The sequence below is a fragment of the Papio anubis genome, chromosome 13 (assembly GCF_008728515.1).
Source record: "Papio anubis isolate 15944 chromosome 13, Panubis1.0, whole genome shotgun sequence".
Taxonomy (NCBI): Eukaryota; Metazoa; Chordata; class Mammalia; order Primates; family Cercopithecidae; genus Papio; species Papio anubis.
In genome coordinates this window covers 6,002,518-6,022,592 of record NC_044988.1, presented here as the reverse complement: position 1 = coordinate 6,022,592, position 20,075 = coordinate 6,002,518, and the positions used below count along the sequence as shown (strand labels likewise).

At 46.7% G+C, this 20,075-nt stretch overlaps 1 protein-coding gene across 3 annotated transcripts in view; it reads right to left on the bottom strand.

Annotated features, from left to right (window-relative positions):
- The window catches only part of ROR2 (receptor tyrosine kinase like orphan receptor 2), a 219,391-nt gene that overhangs the window by 119,369 nt on the left and 79,947 nt on the right, over nucleotides 1–20,075 (bottom strand). The window lies entirely within an intron of this gene.

The window sequence follows — 20,075 nt, the reverse complement described above, 5'->3', positions numbered from 1 at the left end:
ATCCGTAGCCCTAGAATCAAGTATGATTTCCTAAAGAATGTGGACTTCTGGAGATTACTACAGAGGATCTGACCTTCTGTTTCATTACGCCCTTTACTGTGCTTCATCATACCCTTACATTTCGAACTTTCTTTTATACTCTGCAAGTATTACGTGAATACACTCCTCTCTGAGTCACACTTGTACATAAAGCTGAAGCCCCCTGGACATAACTTGAACCTCCCCAGATGTAAGCAGTTAGTACTGTGTCATTTACGCTCTCAGGTCTTCCTCTGCCTGTAGGAACATGGTGTTTTGAACATGCTGTTTGGCCTAAATCGCCAAACAAACTATCTACGTGTTGCAAATGACTTTTCGTTGAGCTATAACTTGGAGATCTTTGAGGTTTGAGCCACTTCGTTTTTTTTTTCATTGCTGTGTAATATTCCCTAGCACTAATATTCCATATGTATGGGTTGGTTTTCTGGTCATTTCCAAAACAGTAAACAGTTATAATGTTTCTTTTTCTCCCACAAACAGCATTGCCATAAATATCCTCATACTGACTTCTCTGTGCCCTGAGCTCAGTGTGCCTGGAAGGCAAATCCCAAGGCACAATATTACCAGGTTCATGGGTGTACCTGTTATTGATTTTAAGGACAGCTGACTGTCCTCCAAAGCAGATGTGGTAATCTACACTTCACCGTTTATTAAAATGCCCAGTTCCCCATACCCTCACCTTAAACCCTGCTGATATGATAGCTTGAAATCATAACTTATGTTATTTTCTGTTTCCTAATATAGTGTGGAAGATGGAATAAGGATCCACCCAAGATGGCCACATCCTAATCCCCAGAACCTGTGACCACGTCGCCTTACATGGCTAAGGGGACTTTGTGGGCATGATTACATTAAGAATCCTGAGATGGGCCAGACACAGTGGCTAACGCCTGTAATCCCAGCACTTTGGGAGGCCAAGGCGGGTGGATCACAAGGTCAGGAGATCTAGACCATCCTGGCTAACACAGTGAAACCCTGTCTCTACTAAAAATACAAAAAATTAGCCAGGCATGGTGGCAGGCACCTGTAGTCCCAGCTACTCAGGAGGCTGAGGCAGGAGAATGGCATGGACCCAGGAAGGCAGAGCTTGCAGTGAGCAGGGACTGCGCCACTGCACTCCAGCCTGGGCAACAGAGTGAGACTCCGTCTCAAAAAAAAAGAAAAGAAAAATCAATTCCATATATTCCATAGGTCTGTGTGTGGATTATCTATTCTCTTCTTTTGATCTGTTTGTCTATTTAATTACGACAACACATTTTGACACTGGGTAAAGCAAGGTTCTCACGATCATTTCACTTTTTCAAAACTGTCTTGGTTCTTCTTGCTCACTTTCAGTTCTACATGGACTTCAGAAACAGCAAGCCAAATTCTATAAAATACTAAATTTGTATTTTAATTTTGAGAGAACAGATATCGTTACAATATTACTTTCCCAGTAACAACAGGCTTTTCTGGCCCGGTGTGGTGGTTCATGCCTGTAATCCCAGCACTTTGGGAGGTGGAAGCGGGTGGATCACGAGGTCAGTAGTTCCAGACCAGTGTGGGCAACATAGTGAAACCCCGTCTCTACTAAAAGTACAAAAAATTATCCAGGTTTGGTAGTGTGTGCCTGTAATCACAGCTACTTGGGAGGCTGAGACAGGAGAATTGCGTGAACCTGGGAGGCAGAGGCTGCAGTGAGCCAAAATCGCACCATTACGCTCCAGCGTGGGTGACAGTGCAAGACTCCGTAAAAAAATAACAACATAACATAACATAACATAACATAAGACAACAGGGTTTTCTTCTCCAGTTAGTCTAATCTTCTTTCAAATTTTTCAGTGAAGTCTCAGGAGTGTGGAGCATTTCTCACTAAGGTTACTCCTGGGTATCTGAATGGCTTCGCTGCTACTGTATTTTTTTTTTCTATTACTTGTTTTTATGGTTACAGGTATATACAAATGCCACTGATGTTTCTAAGTTGGTCCTGAATCCTCCAGCCAACCCACTACCTCTCTGTATTGGTGCTAACATTTTCCGTTGAGTCCCTTGCATTCTAAATAGAGACAACTGAACCAACCACAACTAATGAGAGTTTTATCATTTTACAAAACGTATACCTAACGTTTGCTTCATTTATCTCCCCCACCTGGAGAAATTCTGCCATATCCAACAAACTCATGTGGCTCTTTGCAACGTCCTAGTGTCTTTGAGACCAGCTTCATCTTTCATGACAGTGGCTATGCCTGCTGCACAGCAATGACTCCATCCCAGATGGTGGAGGGAGCTGCATTCAAAACATAATACAGGAGGATTTCCTGAAAGAGGTACAGGGGGCAGCATTTTATATTTTCTTCACACCAGGAAACTTGAGCCCATCTGGATTCAGTTGAAAGGGCAGAGTCACAAATAAATGGGGGGGGGAACCACACACACACACACACACGCACGATGTTAAGTCCCTAAGAAGTCAGTAAAAAATAGGGTCCATGTAACAGGCCAAGGAACTGTCCTTCAAAAAGTTAAAGAAATCATTCCTATCCTAATAGGAAAGAAGAGGACAAGGATGCCTATAGGAAAATGGACCAAGAACTTGGGGGATTTCCCTCCTGAAGACTTCTTCCTCCTCTGAAGACAGTGAAGAGAAGGGAGATTCCTGACCTTCTCACTGGCACAGGCCTCTGCCACCGGACTTGGTACAGCACTGGACATGGCTGCCCCTCCCGGGCTCGCCACCTTTCTAGCTCCCTCTTCAGCGCATGCTCCATGAGCACACTCCAGAAAGGCTGGGGGTGGGGGCTGGGGGGTGGTGAGGGTGAAAATAACAAACATGGAGCAAGGAGGACCAGCCCCAGAGCAAGGCGATGAGGTGGCCAGGCTGTGGGAGACTGGCCGAGGACCGGGGCTGAGGTGTGCCGGGTCTGGTCTATGCCTGGGGTTGGGCTTTTGCCCATGGGACTGCCAGGCCTGAGTCCAGAGACCAACACAGCAGGGCTCCTCCGGGGTGGGCCTGATCAGAGGGCACCAGGACTCAACGGCCAGAGGAGGTTTAAAGACCCGACCAGAGTTCCTGGGAAAGGTAACCATGCTGTGAACGGGTAAGGTGTGCCCAAGAGGTGACGTGAGGTGGAAGAAGGGGAGGTGGCAGCAGAGGACCAGCCTGGGGTCAGAAAGGTGGCACTGGGGCAGAGTGAAGCAGAAGGTCCCGAGAGGTGTGGCTCCACAGAGATGGCCTTTGCAGACACAGTACTGCGACAAGTCAGGGTGGGAGGGCAGGTGCTACCCAGCCTTCAGCCCTCCCCTACACCCTGATCAACACAAGAGACTCAGGAGGGTGCAGGACCCACTCTGGAACCCCGAGGAGTGGTACCCACCCCTATAACAACAGGCAGCACTCCTTAGACCAAGGGCTAGCTCACCCCCTTGGTCCTCAGCTCTGGGTACTGGCTGCTAATTGAAGACAACAGGACACGTCCCACTCGACATCCCGCTCTGAGACAACTACAGTGCCCAGGAAGATGCTGTGACAGTAACGCATGAAGAGCCGACCGAGTTGGTCAAATTTCATGCATGAATATTCGACTCGGCCTGATGGGGCTGTGGGCAGCACTGACTGGGAAATGGCAGAGACATGACATCTAAGAGGAAGCAGCAAACTGTGAGCAGAATGAGGGTGCATGAGACACTGAGGAACAGTGTTCCTTGGCCAGTATCTGTAATATTTCCATCATAGATTGGGCTCCCCAAGAAGTCAATCCAGAGTGCGTTTGGGAGACGAAGTCAGGGGGCTCTGGAAGTGGAGTCAGAAGGAGAGGAGAAGGGGAAGAGGCCCAGAGGTAGTGCATGAGCAGGCTCCTGCTATGGGCAACACCACGCAAGACACTGGGCCCCTGTAGGAGGCCACGTAGACCCTACATCTCAGAGCTGCCCACCCCATAGGCAAGGCAGCTGGAGCATTCACTACCCAATGAGGGCTAATTGTTGGAGGACTGCCGATAGCAGAGGATGCAATGGCTCCCAGCACCCCAGTGTACCTAGACTGTAGACCAAGTACCCCGGCCAGAAAAGGCCTGTGACCAAGTCCCAACGGCTTGGAGTCGGCAGCCTGCAGGAGGTGGTGAGGCACAGGATGGGGCCAGTGGCAACACCGTCCACTACATAATGACCAAGGCTTGACTGGCACGGTCTTTTCTCGTCACAGACACACCCTGCTGCTGCTGACCTTCTGTGCAAAGGCAGCACTCCATTTGCAGAGTTGTCACTGCAAAGTAATGCGGCAGTAATTTCATTTTACCCTGAATCCCTCAGTGAAGGAGACTGGCCTTCCTATTGCTGCCCTAGTTTTGTAGATGAAAAAAATGAAGAGCAAGTGTCCTCTTTTAAGGAGCCGAGGTCATGTGATAGGAGGAGTGCAGGACAACAATCGCAGGGCCCTGGAGTCTCCGCTGCCTCTGAGAGGGCTGCAAAGTGGAAGGTGGTTGGTAAGCTGAAGGTCTCAGACCTAAACGCTGCATCAAGCAAAACCACTTACACATGCACTTTTAGAATAAGACCTCACTGCTTCGCCTCTCATTAGAGGTAAGGTTTGAATTGTAGAGTGCTGTTTAAGTAGCATTGCCACCGGCCATTTGGCTTGGATGAGCCAGCAGGGAATTAGCAAAGGCTTTTATTTTAAAAACTACTTTAATCCATCAATTAGAATAATTTGTAACTAGAAGATATGCCTCCAATATTTTAGTAAAGGCAAATGAAACACACATCAATAGATTATATTACAACTGATGATAAAATGCTTCAAACAACATCTTCAGAAGAATGGAATTGTCCTGTAGGCCTTGTGAACATAAAATTTAACTTAATTACTCTTTAAAAATCTTAACTTTAAATCAAATTATCACCCCACGCCCCATCCCAACAAGTGCCTCCCCTTATCCCACAGGGCCCCACGTTCACATTAGACTCAATGCTTGCAGGCTGGAGGAAGCTCCTGCTGGATTGCTAATAGTTGGTCCAAGAGTCCATGCATCCTCACTCCTGGCAAGAGAGCAGCACATGCCCAGAGAGCCTGGGCCCTGCAACTTTCCTCCCACAGGTGTGTCTGAGGGTGCATGACAAGCGCTCCTGAGACAGGACTCAGTCCAGAGAGATCAGGGCACAGCATTCAGCCCTCCCGCCATGGCAGCCTGGCCCTAGGCAAGGTCAGGAGGTCATGCAGGTTGAAAGTCCTGATCCCAGGCTGAGAAGGGAGGGGTGAAGGTTCATCTCCCACAGCACTGGAACAGCCCTTTCCACTGAACAGTGACCTGCACCCCCAGTTTCCTGCCCCCAGTGGCAGGGTAAGCATCTTAGAGAAGGAAGGGACACCCAGGGGCCATCAGCCTGCCTTCGCTGGAGGAATGCTTCTCCCCAGCAGGGCAGCAGCGTGAACAGGCTTCCTCCTCTGGCTGCTGGTTTACAGATATCATGACATGTGGCATGGATGAGGGGAGTAGGGATAGTATGGGGGAGAAGCATCTGGAAGCAGAGGACCAGCGTAACTACACAACTCTGGGATGCCACCTCAGAGAGGAGGGACCAGGGCGGCCTTGGGGTCTGCACTCCCCAGAGAGACTGCTGCATAGGAGTCTGATATACCTGCCGGCCGGGTTAGGTGCCAGGGCCGCACCATCAGGAAGATCTGGGGCTCTGGGTTCCAGGAGCCCCCAGTGAGCCCGAGAGGCAGAAATAAACAGGTTCCAGAGGTTACCCATAAAATCTTGGAATGCTAGGTCTTCCTAGCATTTGTTGGGACTGCCCACCAAAAAGTAAATGTGAAAGAAAAACAAATTGTCCTTGTAACCCATAAATAAACTGGGTGCAGTGGCTCAAGCCTATAATCCCGGCAACTCAGGAGGCTGAGGTGGGCTTGAGGCCAGGAGTTTGAGACCAGCCTGGGCAACATGGCAAGATCCTGTCTCTACAAACAAAATAAAATTAGCCAAGCATGGTGGTATGTGCCTGTAGTCCCAGCTACTTGCGCAGCCGAGGCGGAAGGATCACTTAGCCCAGCAGGTGGAGGCTGCAGTAAGCTGTGGTTGCAGCACTACACTCCAGCCTGGGCAACAAAGCGAGACCTTACTAAGCTTAAAATGCTGTAAGTTAAACTGCATGTCTGGGCTAAATTGCGTTCCCCCAAAATACACAGGTTGAAGCCCTGACCTCAGAATGCATTTGAAGATAGACTTTTAAAGAGGAGATGAAGGTAAAACAAGGTCATATGGGTGGGCCCTACCCCAACCTGACTGGTGTCCTATAAGGAGAACAGATGAAGACACAGACACACACAGAGGGACGACCACGTGAGGAGTCAGGGAGAGGACAGCCAACTGCAAGGCAAGGAGCAAGGCCTCAGGAGAAACCAACCGTGCTGACACCTTGACGTCACACTTCCCCTTCCAGGGCTGTGAGAGAATGAACGTTCTTTAAGCGGCCCAGTCTGGGGTGGGTACTTACGGCAGACTGAGCAGACTAATACGATGTCCTTGTCTGAGGCTCTACCTCTGAAACAGATGGCCCATCACAACGGCAACTCCCAACACGCGCTGGATGCTTGCTGTGCCGGGTGTTCGCTGTTCAAGCTCATAGAGTCCCCACAACAGTCCCATGCCGGGGGTATTATTTTAACCATCCTCAGTGGACGAGGAACAAATTCCACCATTCTCTACTAAGATACTCACTGAGGTCACCCTACTGGTAAGTGGCAGGGTCCCTGCCTTGAGGCTCCAGAACCCGTGTTCACTCCCAGAACCTATGTTCACTCCCATCCCCTAAAACAACCCTTCACCAGGAGCCTGTGCACACTCATGTGCAGTGCAGCAGAGAGGGGACTAGACCGTGGCTCCTGAACTTGCCATCTCGTTTCACAGGTGACCATCAAGGAGGCTGTCCCTCCTGCAGTCAGTCACTGCCTCCTCCCCTCCCATCCAGCTACGCAGGTCTAGCCATTTTTAGAATCCCACACGTATTACAGAAACAATTCCCCAAGCAGTATGAAGGCAGCCTTTCCTTTTGCACAGGAACCACCCGCAGCCAGGCTTGACCTCACTGGGCAGGCGGTGGGGCCTAGCACGCCCCGCCACTCCAGGTCCCAGCTTGGAGCAAGGGCTTTGTGACTGCCAGGGCTTCGGCGGGATTTTTACACAGCCTTGCCTTTATGAGCAACTGCGACCAGCATGAGGAACTGAGTCAACTAAAAACACACTTTTTAAAAACATTCCAGCAGGTCATGTTCTGCAGCAGGAGACTCGCAGGCACCATTAGAAAAAGGCCTTTATAAATCCAGGGCCTGTGCGCAGAGCTGTGCCTGACTGCGTCAGGAGTCAGATGTTACACACAGGCTGCTGGGCAGGACCCAGGACGAGGGGGTGGCAAGCCCGGAGGCAGGCCCCTGTCTTCTGGGCCGGCAGGGGCAGCCAACTTCCTCCCTAAGGAGCTTAAATCCCCTCCCCTCCGCCCCCTCCCCGCAGCTCCCAGCGATCAATCTCCCTGGGAGGGGCCTGGAGCCACAGGGCAGCCCTTGTTTCCCTGCAGGTTCAACAATCTGGTTTTCATTGAATGGAGTTTTTAGTGCTCTCCCACCACATTTTTCTTTAATTATGATAAAAGAGAGTAACTTAATCAAGCATAAATCCTGTTGAAATGAACAGGAGAAAATAAAGGGGTTAACTTGGAGGAAGGGGGGAGAGGGTGGAAAGGACGACCACAGGTCCTCCGGATTTAGGCCGCCAAGCCCAGCAAATAAAAACCAAGGCTGCTTCCCACCCAGAATCCGGTCCTAATCCTCCTGCTGGAAGAAGAAACGAAGGTTGGCCATGGCCTGCTCCACTGAAGCACCTGGGGAACAAAGACCACAGATCACCAGGCTGTGCCCAAAGACAGGACCCTGAGTTCCTACAGCCTCCAACCTGGGCTCCTATGCCTCACACCAACGGCTGACTAAGGGCCGGTGCAGCGGGGGCAGGGGAGCAGGTTACTGCTGGCAGCTCACCTGGGCCATGAGAAGGCACAGGCACACATGCACACACACATGCATCCACATGGGCATAGGCATCTGAGCCCAGGCGCACACATGCAGGCACCTGCGTGCACATATGCACACACACGAATGCACACACAAACACTCGCACACGCACTCACACGGGCATACATTCACACAGGCGCACACTGGGCACACACCCCACAGAGCAGTGGTTCTCAAAGTGCCCAATGAGAGGCAGCAGCTGCAGCCCCAAGAAAAGTCCTTAGAAAGGCAGAAATCTCAGACTCAGCCAGATCTGTGGGTGGGGCCAGGCAATGTGTACTTAACAAGCCTTCTGGGCTACAATTTGAGAACTGCTAGGAGACAAAGTGTTGAGTTGAAAAACAAGATCACAATATTATCAGTTCGCTTAAGGAGACATTTTGTGTGTGCATTACAGCTCGCAGGCAGTAATAATAACAATAGCACTCAGCCATCCCTCAGGGCCTCTGCATGCCACAGGGAATCCTAAATCCTGACAAGAACCAAGTCATGTAATCCAGTGCCAGCAACTCCAGCTTACTGATGAGGTTTACAGAAAGGTTAAGCAGCTCGCCCAAGATCATGCAGTTATCGGGGGGCAGAAGAGGAATCCGAGCCAGGCATCAGGCTCTACTGCCCACCTCCTGAACACACACAGTGCCAGGTGTCACCCGGGACACCAGGCGAACAGGGTCACCGCCAAGGAGGGATGAAGAACAAATGCTGGGAAGGCCCCAGTGCAAGGGGCTCAGGAACCAGGCAGCATGGGTCCAGCGAAGCACAAGGCCCAGCCTGGTCAGTCCGTAAGTTTGGTGACCCACAAAGAGATTCAGGGCAAGGTAAAGACCCTAGGCAGGGGTGGAACTCAGTCCTGCCAAGAAGGAGCATCTGAAAGTATTCCTTTTTTTTTTTTTGGAGACGTAGTCTCACTCTGTTGGAGTGCAGTGGTGTGATCTTGGCTCACTGCAACCACGGCCTCCCGGGTTCAAGCAATTCTCCTGCCTCAGCCTCCTGGGTAGCTGGGCCTACAGGCGAGCCACCAAGCTTGGCTAATGTTGAATATTTCTTCACGTCCTTATTTGCCATTTATGTATTTTCTTTGGATAAATGACTATTCAGGTTTGTATTCTGACTGAGTTGCCTTTTTTACTATTTAGTTGTGTTTGGATTTGTCGGCTTGGGCTGCCATAACAAAATACCATAGACTGGGTGGCTTAAACAACAGGAACATATTTCTTACAGTTCTGGACGCTAGGAATCCAAGATCAAGGTGCTGGCAGATTTGAGGGCTGCTTTCTTGCTGTGTCCTCACATGGTGGAGGGTAAGCAAGCTCTGGTTTCTTTTTCTCTGTTGCCCAGGCTGGAGTGCAGTGCTGTGATCATGGCTCACTGCATCCTTGAACTCCTGGGCTCAAGCAATTCTCCTGCCTCAACTTCCTGAGTAGCTGGGACTACTGGCATGTGCCACCATGCAAGATAATTTTTACATTTTTCTTCTGCAGAGACGGGGCCTCAGTATGTTGACAAGGCTGGTTCTGAACTCGTGGCCTCAAGTGATCCTCCTGCCTTGGTCCTCCAAAGTGCTAGGATTACAGGCATGAGCCACCACTCCTGGCCTCTTCTTCTTATGAGGGCACTAATCCCATCATGGGGACCCCACCCTTATGACCTCATCTAAAACCTAATGACTTTCACAAAACCCCATCTCCAAATGCCATCACATTGGGCGTTAGGGATAAGAATTTGACGGGGAAGGGGATACATTCTGTCCATAACAGTGTTCTTTATATAATAGATAACAAGTCCCTTAACAAACATATAATTTAAAAGTATTTTCTCCCATTTTGTGAGTGTCTTTTTACCTTTTTGATGTTATCTGTCGAAGCACCAAAGTTTTTAATATTGATGAAAACTAATTTATGTATTTTGTTATTGCTTTGTCTTTTGGTATTATTTCTTAGAAACTGTTGTCTAACTCAAGGTTATGAAAAGTTATGCTGTATTCTCTTAATAGTTTTATAGTTTCAGCACTTACATAGTCTGTGATGCATTTTGAGTAAATTTTTGCGTACTTAGTGAGGAAGTGTTCCAACTTCATTCCTTTGTGTGCAGATGTTCATTTATTCCAGTACCAGTTGTGGAAGAGACTATTCTTTCTCTTGCATTGTTTTGGCAACATTGTCAAAAATCAGCTGGCCTTAATGTGAGGGTTTATTTCTGGACCTCTATTCCATTCATCTGCAGATCTGTATGCTAATTTTATACTAGTACCACACTACTTCAGTTACTGAGAAGTCTTTGAGTCCTCCAACTTAGTTCCTTTTATTTGTTTCAACATTGTTTTGGCTATTCTGTATTCCTTACATTTTCATATGAATTAGAAGCAGTAGATCAATCTCTGCAAAACAAAACAAAACCTCAAAAACTAGGTGAGGATTTTGGTAGGGATTGTGTTGAATCTACAGAAAAATGTATTTCCATCTTTAACAGTATTAAGTATTCTGATCCATAAACACAGGATGTTTTTCCATTTATTTAGATCTTTAAAAAATTTCTTTAAACAATGTTTGTAGTTTTCAGAGTGTAAGCCTTGTACTTTTTTGGGAGGATTAAATTTCTTCCTAAGTAATATATTATTTTTTTTAATGCTATTGTAAATTGAGTTATCTTGGTTTCATTTTCACATCGTTTATTGCTAGCATATAGAAATACAACTGATTTTTGTATACTCATTTTGTATACACACGGGATGTTTAATTTTAGGTGTCCACTAGACTAAGGAGTACCTAGAGGATGGTAGAGCATTACCTTCCGGTGTGTCTGTGAGGGTGTTTCCAGAGGAGACTGGTGTGAGAGTTGGTAGACTGAGTAGGGAAGATCTGCCCTCAATGTAAGAGGCACCATCCAATGGGCCTGGAGAGAACAAAAAAGGTGTCTCTCTCCTGCAACTGAGACACCCTCCTGTTGCCTTCACACGTTAGCACTCCAGGTCTTCCAGCCTTTGGACTCCAGGACTCACACGTGGCTCCCTGGGTTCTCAGGCCTTTGACCTTGAATTGAGCCGTGCCCTGGCATCCCAGGGTCTCCAGCTTGCAGCCGGCCGACTGTGTACTGTGGACTTTCTCAGCCTCCATGATCGCTGTGAGCCAGTTCCCCAAATGAATCCCCTCTCATGCATTTCCATATGTACATCCTATTGGTTCTCTCTCTCTGGCGAACTCTAATACATTTCGTCCGTTGGTATGTGCTTGCTCAAAGATGGACTATCTTCCCTCTCAAGCCACCGTTTCTCATGAGATCCCCCATTCACCCAGGGAGCCTTGGGGTGCTTGTTTCTTTCACCATCAGGGAGTCACCAAGCGCTGCTGAGGGCTCCTCTGCTAAGGATGTCCGTTGTCTCCCGGCCTGCTCCCAAGGGAACCCCACAGCCTCCCTCTCACCCTTCCCTCTCCCAGATGGCAAAGGTCTAACCTGGTCAGCGCCTGACGGGAAGGGCCTGGAACCGAGCCTTTCCTGAGAGGGCTCCTGTTTCTCCCTGTGCCTTCCTCAGACCATGCCAACTGGAGTCTCCACTCGCCTCCCTGAGAAAGGCCCTATCTGTGCTTGTTTTCAGGACGAGCTCCTCTACTCATCCGGAGCAGCGTCCAGGCCTGCAGGAGTGAGCACACCCTCGCATGCCCAGAGTGGGCTGAACGGGGCTGGGTCTTCTAGGCATGCTTTTCTTTGTGATGGTCCCACCAGGTGGAGCTGCATGTACTTACTGTGGCTGAAACACATGGTTTAGCTTTTGTTTTTTGTGGGTTTTTTTGAGACAGAGTCTCACTGTCGCCCTGGCTGGAGTGCAGTGGCGAGATCTCAGCTCACAGGAAGCTCTGCCTCCCGGGTTCAAGCAATTCTCCTGCCTCCGCCTCCCAAGTAGCTGGGATTACAGGTGTGCACCAACAAGACTGGATAATTTTGTTGTACTTTTAGTAGAGATGGGGTTTCACCATGTTGGCCAGGATGGTCTCAGAAGTATTTCTCTTATAGCCTGAGAAAGATCTGAAGGCAGCAAGGGTATTTTTTGGAGTGTTCCAGACTGTGGTCCTGGGAATGACAGTCTCTTTTGGATAAAAACATGTTTCAGGCCAGACACGGTGGCTCACACCTATAATCCCAGCACTTTGGGAGGCAGAGGCAGGCGGCTCACCAGAAGTCAGTAGTTCGAGACCAGCCTGGACAACACGAAGAAGAGGCCAGGAGTGGTGGCTCACGCCTGCAATCCTAGCACTTTGGGGGACCAAGGAAGGAGGATCACTTGAGGCCAGGAGTTCAGAACCAGCCTTGTCAACATACTAAGGCCCTGTCTCTGCAGAAGAAAAATGTAAAAATTATCTCAGCACGGTGGCACATGCCAGTAGTCCCAGCTACTTAGGAGGTTGAGGCAGGAGAATTGCTTGAGCCCAGGAGTTCAAGGATGCAGTGAGCCATGATCACAGCACTGCACTCCAGCCTGAGCAACAGAGAAAAAGAAACCAGAGCTTGCTTACCCTCCACCATGTGAGGACACAGCAAGAAGACAGCCCTCAAATCTGCCAGCACCTTGATCTTGGATTCCCATCGTCCAGAACTGTAAGAAATATGTTCGTGTTGTTTAAGCCACCCAGTCTACGGTATTTTGTTATGGCAGCCCAAGCTAACAAATCCAAACACAACTAAATAGTAAAAAAGGCAACTCAGTCAAAAGACGAACCTGAATAGTCATTTAATCCAAAGAAAATACATAAATAGCAAATAAGGACGTGAAGAAATGTTAAACATCATTAGCCATCCATGAAATGCCAATCAGAACCACAATGAGATACTGCACTTCACACCAACTAGTTTGCTTATAATAAAAAAGATACACAAGCACAAGCGTCAGTGAGGATGTGCAGGAAGGGCGACCTTACACGCTGCTGGGGGAATGTAAAACGGTACAGCGCTGCAGCAAACCATCTGGCAGTTCTTTGGGCACCATGCCCTGCTAATGTTTACGTTCTTCTTCTGTAGAGATGGGGTCTCAGTATGTTCACAAGGCTGGTTCTCAACTCCTGGCCTCAAGTGATTCTCCCGCCTTGGTCCCCCAAAGTGCTAGGATTGCAGGCATGAAGGTTAAACACAGAGTGACCAGAGGACCCCGCATATTCCCCTCACAGGTATACAACCAAGAGAAATGAAAACATTAAAATGTATATAGGAACATTCACAGGAGCATTATTCGTAATAGCAAAAAAAGTAAAAACATCCCAACTGTCTATATACTGATAGATTAATTAATTAAATAATATGTGGTGTATCCATACAGTGGAACACAATTTAACTGTTTAAAAAGGATAAGGAAATGTGGTAATGTGTCCCAGAACTTAAAGGAAAGAAAAAGAGTCCGGGTGCGGTGGCGCAAGCCTGTAATCCCAGCACTTTGGGAGGCCGAGACAGGTGGATCACAAGATCAGGAGATCGAGACCATCCTGGCTAACACAGTGAAACCCTGTCTCTACTAAAAAATACAAAAAATTAGCCAGGCTAGGTGGCGGGCGCCTGTAGTCCCAGCTACTCGGGAGGCTGAGGCAGGAGAATGGTGTAAACTCGGGAGGCGGAGCTTGCAGTGAGCTGAGATCCGGCCACTGCACTCCAGCCTGGGTGACAGAGCGAGACTCCGTCTCAAAAAAAAAAAAAGAAAAGAAAAAGAAATGTGGTGTATCTATACAGTGAAAGATGATTTAGCCATTACAACAGGCTACAACATGGATGAAGCTTGGAAACCTTATGCTCAGTGAAAGACGCTAGAGACAAAAGACTCCACTTACATGAAATAATGCATGACTCCATTTGCATGAAATGTCTAGAATAGGCAAATCCATAGAGATGGAAAGGAGATTCGCAGGTGGCTGGGCCTGGCGGGGGGGTGGGAGAAAGGGGTTATGACTGATGGGTTTCTTTTCAGGTGATAATAATGTGTTAAAATTGATTGTGGTAATGGTTGCAAAACTTTGTGAATATACTAAAAACCACTGAGTTGTAGACTTTAAATGGTGAACTGCATGGTACGTGAGTTGTATCTCAAAGTGTAAATATAAAAATGACTGATTTGGAGATGCTGGAAATGGGAAGGGAAGGGGAGCAGGTTCCGGCAACATAAAAACTAGAAACACACACAAGGAAGCAGAAGCAGAAACAAAGTGGAAAATAAGGTGGGTTCAGGAAAAGATGCAGGCAGGCTCAGTTTGGGAGATAAAAACTCCTGGACCCCCTTAAATGTGCAAGGGTCCCATCCTTAACCTCATGTGCAAACTAATTTCCTTTTCCACTGCACACTTCTGCGTTCCCTGAATTCAAATTCCACAGGAAACGCCCCAGGATTCCTGTTAGATTATGTGAATTACTGGACACTGCGCCCAGGGAAAGAGATCCTCCTGTTTCCATCCACCCATCAGTGATTCTGGCCAGAACAAGGCTCGGTTCTTGCAACGAAGAGAATCCTAAGTCCCGCCACAAGTCCACGAGCCCACTCTGGGCCCCAAGTCCACCTGTGCCTCTGGAGACCGGGAACACGAGCCATGGACAGAGACGGGCGGGGATAAGGAGCACTGTCAACACACATGGAGAAGGAATGAACAATCCAGCCCTGCTACACAGTCTTAATTATGACTTAGACACATTAGGATTTTCTTGCCAAAATTTGCAGAGACGCCACCATAGATCAAAGCACATGGAAGGCTTCTGGCCAGGACTGCGACACAAATCAAGATAATCAGTAACCCTGCCAGAGCGGTCACTCTCACTACTCTCTCCTTCCACGCATGAGCCTCAAGAATCGACTGCTTCCTACGTCCATGCTGGCATGTCAGAAGGGACCAGGGGGCCAGGCTAGTCTCAGGATGTGCTCATTTTAGACGGTACCTTATTAAAAGATAGATAACTTTCACCATAACTGAGTAAAGAAAAAAGTAACAGATAAATTACATCTTGGTCGGTCCAACTTTAGCATATGTTTTATTTAAGCAGACGTCGCACAGCCCTTTACATCTTCCTTCTCTCTGCTCTGAAGGGAAAGGGGGATGATCAGAAGATAAAGTGCTGTCACATCATTTAGCAGACAGGCTCCTTCACGTGGGAAGTTTAAGGTCACAGTACTCCCCTTAGCCAGGAAGTTTTATACTTTGCAAAATGCTCACCTCAACAGCAAAGTCTTCAATAGAGTTCTCTGTAATCTACAAAATCCTCAGTGTGAAAGCTAAGGCTAAAAGAAAGGGTTTTTTTTTTCCAGTATACTTGTCAAATATAGTAATTCTACACAGTAATAAAGAGCTTAAGAGATCTCCCCGAGTTCTTCCACAGGACAACAAAGAAAGAAACCACATGAAGGCACTTGCTGCTCTGAAGCCCATCAGCTGGCAGGTTACACACGTCCAACCAGCGCTCTTCACTCGGTTACACTGACGTCTCTCCCACTCCAGGACTCTGCTTAAGAAAACAGGCCGGGCGTGATGGCTCAAGCCTGTAATCCCAGCACTTTGGGAGGCCGAGACGGGCGGATCACGAGGTCAGGAGATCGAGACCATCCTGGCTAACACGGTGAAACCCCGTCTCTACTAAAAAATACAAAAAACTAGCCGGGTGTGGTGGCAGGTGCCTGTAGTCCCAGCTACTCGGGAGGCTGAGGCAGGAGAATCACTTGAACCCAGGAGGCGAAGGTTACAGTGAGCTGAGATTGTGCCACTGCACTCCAGCCTGGGCAACAGAGCAAGACTCCATCTAAAAACAAAAAACAAAAAAAACGAAAAACCATCCAGCTGGCAGGCTTGGATTTGGGCAGAGGGAAGAATATCACTATTCTTTGACTATTTCGTGTGTAAAGCATTTTCACTGTGATGCCACTATTGTACCACACATGACCTCATGATCTACCCGCCTCGACCTCCCAAAGTGCTGGGATTACAGGCGTGAGCCACCACGCCCAGCCTTTTTTTTTTTTTTTGGACACTGAGTCTCTATCGCCCACACTGGAGTGCAGTGGCATGATCTCAGCTCACTGCAACCTCCGCCTCCCAGGTTTCAGTGATTCTCCTGCCTCAGCCTCCTGTGTAGCTGGGATTACAGGTATGCTACCACACTTAGATATTTTTGTACCAGGTGCATGTTTTAAAGAGTGCTTTCCACAGCAGAATAAACTTGCTGCATTGTACAGTAAGGGAGCCACCAGACCTATGGGGCTACTAAAATTTAAATTAATTAAAATTACAGAAGATTTATAATTCTATTAGCCCGCCCCACTAGCCACATTTCAAGAGCTTAATATTGCCACATAAGGCCAACAGCTACCATACGCAGACACAGACTATTTCCGTTTTCCCCAAAAGTTCTATGCGACAGAACTGACAACAGAATCTAGTAATTTAATTACCTAATTTTGGGGAGAAAATGGAAAGGATCTTGAAACAATCTGAAATCTGCACATCCTCCTCAAAATAGGGTTGGTGCTAATTGTGCTGGAAAACAAAATAGAAAATAAAATTTGTAAGTTACTCTGATCGAAATATCTTGAGGGTTCTGGTTCTGGACAAGATACATACAGTTGGCATATTCTGCCCACATTTCCCATGAATGGAGCTATAAAACCTGGAACGAATAAGGGAGCACTTCTTTGGGGACTCCTTAGCATCTCCAGGTTTGAACTTAACACAGTCCCAAACTCATACAAGGGCATCAACACAGAAGAGAGCTTCCAGAGCAGGCTTCTAGCTCTGCTTGAGCAGGGTTAAAGATAAGAATATCTTTCTCCACTGAAAGAGCATAGAAAGTATATGGTTCTTTTTTCATTTTCTTTCTTTTCTTCATTCTCTTGCACTCCAGTCCCCATGCTATTGAAGTGATGGTGGAGGTGGCAACAAGTAACTGCAGTAGCTTAAAACCCTGAGAGATAACTTAATTCTGCAATTGGAGGAGCTGGGGTCCCAAGAGGGGGTCAAACTCCATTGCTGTTTTTCTCTCTGTGTCCTCAACTGTTTTTCTGAGACATGGACATAGTCAAGGTGAGTATGCAGCAGAACAAGGTAACTAAAACCCAAGGTTTTGGGCTAGAGGACTGAAATGGGTGTTTTAAGGAACTTGAAAATACCAGGGAGATGATGGAGAGGGGAAAACTCAGAAAAGTGACCCTTTGAGGTTGTTTACAAGTTCCTGAGACCACCCATGAGCTATGTGTGTGTGTAGATCTGACCCTACGCAGATGTTGAGAACAAAACTGTGAAGCAGAACGCCACCCAGGTCCCAGTCTGGCCACAGTGTGGCACACATGTGGGACAGATCCAAGTAGCACTACGGAGGCTTTGAAAGTAGAGCTGGCATTGGGACTGCAAACACAGAAGGCTGTTCAGAACTTGCAGCCTGAACCCAAACAGACTGGCTGCCCATAAAACAGTATCAACATTCCCCGCAGTGGCTGAACACCCTGAGTCTCACCACCAAAACCTAATATTCAAAATCTCCATGATGCAATCCAACATTACTCAACATACAAAGAACATTAGCAACAAGATGTCACAGATGTTGGAATTATCTGACAAAGACTCCAATACAACTATTATAAAAATTGCCAACAAGTAAAGCGCTCTGGAAACAAACAGATAAAATGTCTCAACAAAAAAAAACCAGAAAAATTTTTTAAAAAAAGAGAAAACTGAAAATTTTAGAAAGAAAACATACAATAACTAGAAGAAAAACCTCAATGAAAGGGATCAATGGCAATAAGGACAGAGAAGTGTCAATAAAAATTGCAGAAGGTGAACAAAAGAGAAAAAAGATTGAAATGAAATGAACAGATCATCACAGAACTGTGGGACAAAATGAAATGGTCCAACGTTTATATCCCCAGATTCCCAGAAGAAGAACAAAAAAGTTGTTAAGAAATGACTAAGAACTTCATAAATGTGGCAAAAAAAAAAAACGTAAACCCACAAAATAAATTTAGTGAATTCCCAAAAAGATAAGCCCAAATAAATCTATATCCAAACACAGAATAATAAAAGTGATGAAAATTAAAGACAAACGGAAAAAATCTTAAAAGCAATCAGAGAAAAACACGTTATTTACAGAGGTAAAACTATTTTAAAGTCTGCAGATTTCTCGCTAAAAACAATGAAGGCCAGAAGGATGTGGCACAGACTGTTTAAAGTGCTCAAAGAAACAGACTATCAACTCAGAATTCTATACCCAGTGAACACATCACTAGGGAAGGAAGGTGACATTTTCAAATGAAGGAAGAGCTAACAGACTCACTGTCAGCAGACTTGAAGTAGAGCAAGCGCTGAAGGAAGTGCTTCATGCAGAAGGGAATTAATACCAGAAAGAGAACTTGGACCACCAGGAATGAAAGAACAACAAAAATGATGAACTGGCAGTCGCACACATCGCTGTTGGGAATGCATTCTGGAAAACAGTTTGGCTGTTTCTTATAAAATTAATCATACACTTATGTCACCAGTAATCCTACTCCTAGGTATTCACCATAGAGAGAAGAAAACATATGCTCTCACAAAAACCTATATGTGAATATGTATTTTTTTTTTTTCCTTCTTAGAGACAGAGTCTCACCCTATCACCACAGCCATAGCTCACTGCAGCCTGGAACTACTGAGCTTAAGTGATCCTTCGGCCTCAAACTCCTGAGTAGCTGGGACTGCAGGCACGTGCCACCACACCCAGTGAATTTATTATACATTGTTTTGGAAACAGAGTCTCACTAAATTCCAGGCTGGTCTCAACTCTTGGCCTCAAGCAATCCTCCCACCTCAGCCTCTCAAGTCACCAGGATTACAGGCGTGAGCCACCATGCCTGGTTGTGTACAGGCATATTAAAGCAGCTCTATTTATAACTGGCAAAAACTAGAAATGACCCAAATGTCCTTGACCAGGTGAATGGATAAGCAAACTGTAGGACATCTATACAATGAAATACTGCTTGGCAATAGAAAGGAATGAACTACGGATAACTGCAACAACTTGGGTGAATGGCAAAGGTATTATGCTGAGTGAATAAACAAGTAAGTCTAGCTCAGAAAGTTAAATAATGTATGATTCCACTACCTGACATTCTTGAAAAGACAAAACTACTATAGGGACAGAAAAAAAGATCAGTGGTTGCCAAGGCTCGTGGGTGGCGGTAAAGGCAACTCTAAAGGGGTACCACAAGGAAGTTGCAACTGCTCCATATCCTGATTTTAGCAGTGGTTAAACAAAGCTACCCATACTTGTGTTAAAATCACAGAACTACAGACTACAAAAATCTATTTCGGTGTATTAACTTAACAATTAAAAATTTTAAAAATCTTCCTCAGGAACTTTTTGAAGAAGAAAAAAATAAGCATTCATAAAAGTTACCTAAGTCAAGTACCCTGTTAACGTGTGTGTCTGTCTACTCCTGCAAGATATTGGGAAGCAGTCAGCAACCTACAATCCACGGGCCAAAGGCAGCCCACCACCTGTTCCAAGAGCCAAGAATCGTTTTTACGCTTTAAAATTGTCGAAAACATCAAATAAAGAAGATTTTGAGGCATGCTAAAATTATATGTCCACAACAAAGTTTTAATAAGACGTATTGTTAACATGTGATCTCTGCCTGCTTTACTATCTGATTATCTATTGGAAAAGGCTTGCTGACCCCCAATCTAAGTCAATACCTGGATCATTTAGTCATTAAATATGAAATGTTATGTTTTTCTTGACTGATCCCAACTGTCCAAAGACTAGAACACCATCATCTGCCTACAGCCGATATTTTAGAACCAAGGAAACTCCTTTTTCACAGAGTTGAAACAGCAGGGTACATATGGGGTCAGGGAACCACTTGGCTGGGCAAGGATAGCCAGACCGGGTCTTGATGGTAACTTCCCCTGGAACTGCCCAAAAAGCCAGGGCTCCCAACATCCATCACTTAACAAAGAAAAATGAATGTCTAATTCACCATTCACTTATTTTCAGGGCTCTATTTATTTGCAAA